This window comes from Primulina eburnea, unplaced genomic scaffold (genome assembly GCF_022965805.1).
Source record: "Primulina eburnea isolate SZY01 unplaced genomic scaffold, ASM2296580v1 ctg857_ERROPOS3498143, whole genome shotgun sequence".
In the NCBI taxonomy this organism is placed as follows: domain Eukaryota; kingdom Viridiplantae; phylum Streptophyta; class Magnoliopsida; order Lamiales; family Gesneriaceae; genus Primulina; species Primulina eburnea.
The window spans coordinates 54,152-60,975 of record NW_027331626.1 but is presented as its reverse complement, the minus strand read 5'-3'; positions in this window follow the sequence as shown (position 1 = coordinate 60,975).

Genomic DNA, 6,824 nt, shown 5'->3' with positions numbered 1-6,824 from the left:
TGAATGTGAAACAATTTCTATGAATTTATGACTTTGAATCATAAATATCTTAGTAACTTAATTTGTTTCAATTTCTTTTGGTAACTAAATTTAGTTAGGTCTTCTTGTTTTAAGTATTTCAAAATATTTGAATAAATCCTAAAAATAAAAAATCTCGAATTTGTATTCGGGTCCATAATTTAAGAGAAAATCTCCTCCTCATCAAAGAAAGTTAATCATAATAATATTGCATATATGAAATTAAAAAAACAAAAAAACATAGGCTCTAATACCATTTTCATGGCCCATTATATGATTTTATAACCAAGGTCAATTTTGAAATTCCCTAAATATTTTTTTAGCTTGATGGACGAAATTGGGCAATATTTTAAAAGTTTATGGACATTTTTGGTGCATTAAAAATATTAGGGAATAAATTGGGACAAAAGACAAACAATATGGACAAAATAAAATTTTAACCCATTTTAAAACTTATATGTAAATATTTTCTGTATTAATGGACAAATATTTGATATGCTTATCATCATGAGCTTATGTGAAAAAGATTTTTTTCTTCTACATTATCTGATGTGCTTATATTGTTTTTTAATCAAAGATCTACCACATTTACTTGATAATTTGGTCAAACATTCTTTTAAAAAAAAAACGACTCATGGGTATTTGAATACACTCAAATATATTTGAGAAAATTATTTTTTAAAAGTAAGATTTGATTAAAGTTATTCCATCTTATTTCCCCTATATTATATTACTAACTAATTTGCAATCAATTTGGTGAAATCTTAATTAATTTTTATAGAAATACCCTTATTTTGATAAGTTATGTACTTACTAATGTGCTTTGTGGATTTCAATATAATTTTTCAATTATCAGAAACTATGTGACTGTGCTCGTACACGTGCATAAAAAACAACAAGTACACGTACAATTACTGTTATTACTCCATCTAGTTTGTGAAATTATAATGCCCTATATGAAATTATATCTAATTCAAATCTTTTTATTTCATTATTTTTATAAAGTTTTTGTCAACATTAGTTATTAATTATTTCTCTTAGTTGCTTTGTTTTGATAATTCAATTTTGAAAATTATCCCATTACTTTTAATCCATTTTTTAATACTAAAAATATACATGATATATGCAAATTAGATTCTAGCTAAAGATACAAAAATTTAAGATTTTTTCCAGCCTTTAAAAATCATATTTTCCGTTCTAAAAAAATAAGTGTCAGTATTTGGAAAGCCTAGACACAAATTGACTTGAAAATCGTGAAACTCACATATATGACAAAATTTTCGTTGATACAAATTCTTGTATTAATGTCTGAGGTATAAATGCTGAACTATTTCTAGACTATCGTTTTAGATATGTTGAATAAAAATTTATCATTTTGATAACTTTTGTATGAAAAATTATATCATTTGAACATAATCAACTTTAATTGTTCTAATTTATTTTATTATATAGCGTACGTGTTTATCTCTAGTACTGATTTACTCGTAAGTCATTTCATTTTAGCAATGGTACGTATATTAGAAAATCCTCTGCGGAAAATAGTCAACTTCGCTGTTTGCAGCTATTTTAGGTTGATTTCTCGGTGAAGTAGCATTTTCTATTTCATATAAATTTATAGTGTTAATAATTATCGTGGGATATATATTCAATATAGAAGAATTTCTATGATAAAATTTATTACATGTTAGATGGGTGTTCTGAATTTTTTCAAATATAATTTTACTGAATTTTTTCAAATATCAAAATCTAGATCATAGAGGATTTTCAAATATACTCGTGGGAAAATGAAATGGCTTATTAATAAGTCACTAGAGACAAATACAATATATAAAATAAACTAGAGTAATTAAAGTTGATTATGTTCAAATGATATAATTTTTTCAGACAAAGATATCAATATGATAAATCATTTATACCTTTTAGAAGTAAATTTTTATATCAACAGATCTAAAACTTCCTTGAAAAAATTTCGAATGTTTAGAAGATTAAACAATAGTAAAGAAATAGTTCAACATCTATAATAATACAAGGTTGCTGCCTGGAATTAGGATTATTTCTGAGAGGACAAAAACTTGCGTGAGACGGTCTCACGGGTCGTATTTGTGAGACGGATATCTTATTTGGGTCATCCATGAAAAAGTATTACTTTTTATGGTAAGAGTATTATTTTTTTATTGTGAATATCGGTAGGGTTGACCGTCTCACAGATTAAAATCCGTGAGAAGGTCTCACATGAGATCCACTCTTCCGGGAGTGGTAAAATCTCATTAACTCCAATGCCACACCAACATTATATTGCAGCATTTTTACCCTCTTCTTCTCTTGTTGTCTTGGCATTCTCCTCAATTTTATTCTCCCTTTCAAAAATCATTCCCTCAAAAACACGGGTAAGTTGCTTCTCTTCATCCCCAGCTTTCTTTATTTCATCCATTTCAATTTTAACCCGCTCAAGAGCGTCTCTATAACCCACAACTTGTGATTCTAAATTGGTAATTTTCTCTAAATTATCACCACAAAGATTTCTCCAGTTCGGATAGAATGCCCTTAAGTTCATCCACTTGACTCTTAAATGAGCCAATTTCAATATCCAATCAATCTTTAGCCTCCACCAAAACTGCATTTCTTTAACTAAATTTCTATTTTCTCTCTTGTATATCATCTAATTGCTTCAACGCCTCACCAAAAATCCTTCTCAATAGTGTTTTTCTCGTCAATCAAACACTCAACTCTCTTCTCACCCAACTTCTGCTCTTCCAACAGTCTTTCAAATCTTCCTCCCCATCTCGTTCTGCTTTTCCTCACCTTCAACACGCTTAGTTTCCAACTCCGTAACAAAAACAAAAAAAATTTGAGGCCCTCTTGTTGGTCTCACGCACGGCAATTTGAGATAATAAATATAAAAATAAAAAATACATTTGGATAACAAGATTTACGTGAAAAACTCCTAAAAATTATAAGGGTAAAAATCACGGACAACATGAAAAAAATTCTCTATAATATTTTATAGTGTACAACCACTCACTGTATTTTCAAAGAGAACACACACTCTCTTAATAAATGAAAAAAACACCTCTTAAATATTATAGAACTAAGCACTCAAATGCTATGAGATGAGAGAAAACTCGATGAAGGGATGATTTCTGAATGAGGAAAGGGAGCTCCATTTATAGAGCTTTTCGTCTCTGTGAAAACATACGTGTTTTCTCGTCTGCTTCCTTTTTTTCAAAAATATATCTACTGTAATTCCCGAGATTTTTATCCTGATAACCTGTAATTATTGATTTATGATTTGATATGATTATGAAAGATCACTACGAGACATGAATTGAGGTAACGTGTAAGATTCAATGTGCGAGGACAGTACACCTCGCGCATATGCGCGACCGGTAGGCGCGCATATGGGCGAGGCATATGCGCGAGATGGGCAGAGGGCCTCGCGCATATGCGCGACCAGTAGGCGCGCATATGGGCGAGGCATATGCGCGGGATTGGCAGAGGGCCTCGCGCATATGCGCGGAGGGCGTGGGCGCATATGCACGAGTCTTACGGGTAGCCAAGTTGAAGTCCAGAGAACCTCGCGCATATGCGCCGGAGGATGACGCGCCTATGCGCGAGCTGTTAACGAGATTGCCGCTGAGACCAGTAGGTCTCGCGCATATGCGCCGGTTGAGGTCGCGAATATGCGCGAGACATGTTGGACAAACTTGAATCCATTTGCCCCTTACCATGCAAAATATATATATCCATACCTTATTTCCTCATTCAGATTTCGAAAAGAAGGAACCGAGAGCTTCGAAGGAGATTTTTCAATTCTTGATTTAGAATTCAGTTGTGAGAAATCCGCCCGTTAGATTTGGTATCCGACTTCAGTACTGTGTTCCTATCGACGCAGGCTACAACTGAACGTAAGTTTTATTACGTTTTGATATGAGTTGAAATTATGGTATTGTCTGAATCAGATAAGATTCATATTTGATGTTCTTGACATGTTAGGCATCATAAAATTGAATTCAGATTGAGAAACAGATGGATTATGGAATTGTTATGATTTTTTAGATTATATTGATTGATATGGGACAGATTTGGATTATTGATTGATTACAGATTGTATTGGATATTGTTTATGAATTGTAATTAATGTCTGTTGAGATTGTATTGACGGGGATATTGGGATTGTTCCGTTATACCGCTGATTTTGAGTTAAATCCAGATTTATCAGATTCGGTATTGATCTGAGCAGTATATTGATATTATATTATTTGATATTGTCATTGCCAGATTGAGTGTTGACAGACTTTGAATTCCAGACGGGAACGTCATCAGAACTACAATAAAAGAAAGGTATAAGTCAATGTGGTACCGGGAGAACGACTCGAGTATGATATACGTGATTTTCCCTAAATCACATGCTTATTGTTATTATGTGTATTGATTTGAATTGATATTCTTGTTCTATTGACTTATAGGAAGCATGTATTAGACGAGTATTAGATGAGTGATCTTGTGACAAAGGTGTCGGATATTGATGGAATCGTCACTGGCACATTGCACATTGTCACAAGATTGTGAGTTGGCGATAGTGCCAAAGTCTGTGACGGATAGGTCAAGACACCGGATGTTTGGTTATATCGATGTTGAATAAAATTGGAGTTTCTTCTATTACTGATATTCGATATGGAATGTCAATGTCTGGAAACCGTGATCACTAGACTATGATTAAGTCTAGTCTGAGATGTGGAGTCAGGAATCTGATTTACGATTTTATGCTGATTATGTTTTCAGTATTGACACGTATTACTGATATATGTTCCATGCGTTTATATTGATTATATGATTGCATGTTTCGTTGATTTATACTGGGATCCGGCTGTTGTCGTGTTTGTATGTGTGCATGACAACAGGTGGGACAAGATCAGGGTCGAGGAGATGAAGAGAGATCGTGATTAGAGTGGAGACTACGGACTTTGATCTTAGACAGGGTTTGAATACTTGATATGTAGTTATGGAACCCTAGTTCAGTTTGAATGTATGTATTGTATAAGATTTGTAATTGTACACTGATATGTATATTAGATTGAGTACATTATGTTTCCGCATTGATATTTTTTTTTTAAAAAAAATTAGACCCTGTTAATTATAATTGATTAACTTAGTCCCAAAAATGATTAAGAAAAGAATTAGCATCCGGTTCCCCACAACAGGTGGTATCAGAGCGATAGATCCTTTAGATTGAGGTAGAAGCTAGGGAGCGGGGTAGATTGAGTTTTCTTTCCTGCTTTTGATTGCTAGCATGTGTTACTGCTTTATATAATACATGTTTACCTGAATTGTCTGAATTGACCGGTAATGTTTATTATTGAGACTGGATCAGAATTGAATCTTGATCAGAGGTAAGATGATCAGAAAGGGACTGAGACAGAATTGTCAATTGTGATTGCTAACCCTTCTGATACTCAGATATGCCTCCTCAAAAAATACCAGAACAGGGTAGCACTTCGAATCCTCCAATGGACGTGACAGCAACTCTGATGGAGACACTGCTGAAGAGATTTCTGTCGTTTCATCCACCGACTCTGAAGGGTACTGAGACCTCAGTGGATTGTGAGAGTTGGCTAGACGACATTGAAATGCTGTTTGAGTCCTTGGATTATACTGATGAGCGGAGAGTGAAACTTATCGGGCACCAATTGCATGACGTCGCAAAGAATTGGTGGATCACGAAGAAGAAAGCGTTGGAGCATCGAGGTACGATTATTACCTGGAATGTGTTCAGAATTGAATTTTATCAGAGATTCTTTCCCGTGTCTTACCGGAAGGTCAAGGAGCCGAGTTTGCCAATTTGAGACAGGGCCAGTTGAATATTGAAGAATATGTGGCCAAGTTCTCTACCCTATTAAGATTTTCTCCACATGTGGTCGAGAATGATGAGGCTGTTGCGGACCAGTTCATTAATGGCCTGAATCCTGAAATCTTTAACTTGGTGAACACTGGGAGACCGAATAATTTTACTGATGCCTTGAACAGAGCCAAGGGAGCCGAAACCGGTCTGATGAGACAGAAAGGAGCTTCGTTTGTGCCTCCAGCACCAAGACCACTGCAACCACCTCCTCGATTTGAGAGTGGCAGTGGTAGTGGAAAGAAAGAATTCCTGAATGATAGTGGGAAGCAATTCAAGAAATCTGGAAGCAGTTCATCCAGTTCGAGTGGCTCGAGACAGACCGGTCAGGGCCAGAGTTATACAAGACCTTATTGTAGCACTTGTGGAGGGAAGCATTCCACAGAGCAGTGCCGAGGAGTGTTTGGCAGTTGCCATATTTGTAGACAGCAGGGACATTTCGCAAGAGTCTGTCTCCAGAGAGATTCTCAGAGATCCCAGGGTGCTTAATCATCTAGATCAGCAGCCCAGATTGGTAGACGACAACCATCGGCTGTTCACTCATTTCAGCCAGTGCCAGCTCAGTCACAGTAGAGGCCAGGAGGAAGCCAAACAGTTAGCCAGCCTCCTAGACAGCAGGCCAGAGTGTTCGCCTTCACTGAGGAACAGGCTCAGAACGCACCAGATGATGTTGTGGCAGGTAATTGTTTTATTTCTGGTTATCCTGCATATGTATTGATAGATACTGGTGCATCTCATACATTTATATCTGAGCGATTTGCATTGAGTCATGCATTGCCTATTGAGTCGTTGTCTGGGGTAGTGTCTGTATCTTCTCCGTTAGGGACATGTTTGATATCAGTGAAGTCTGTTAGATCTTGTATACTGCAGTATGATGGGCATGAGATTGAGTTAGACTGTATTGTGCTTG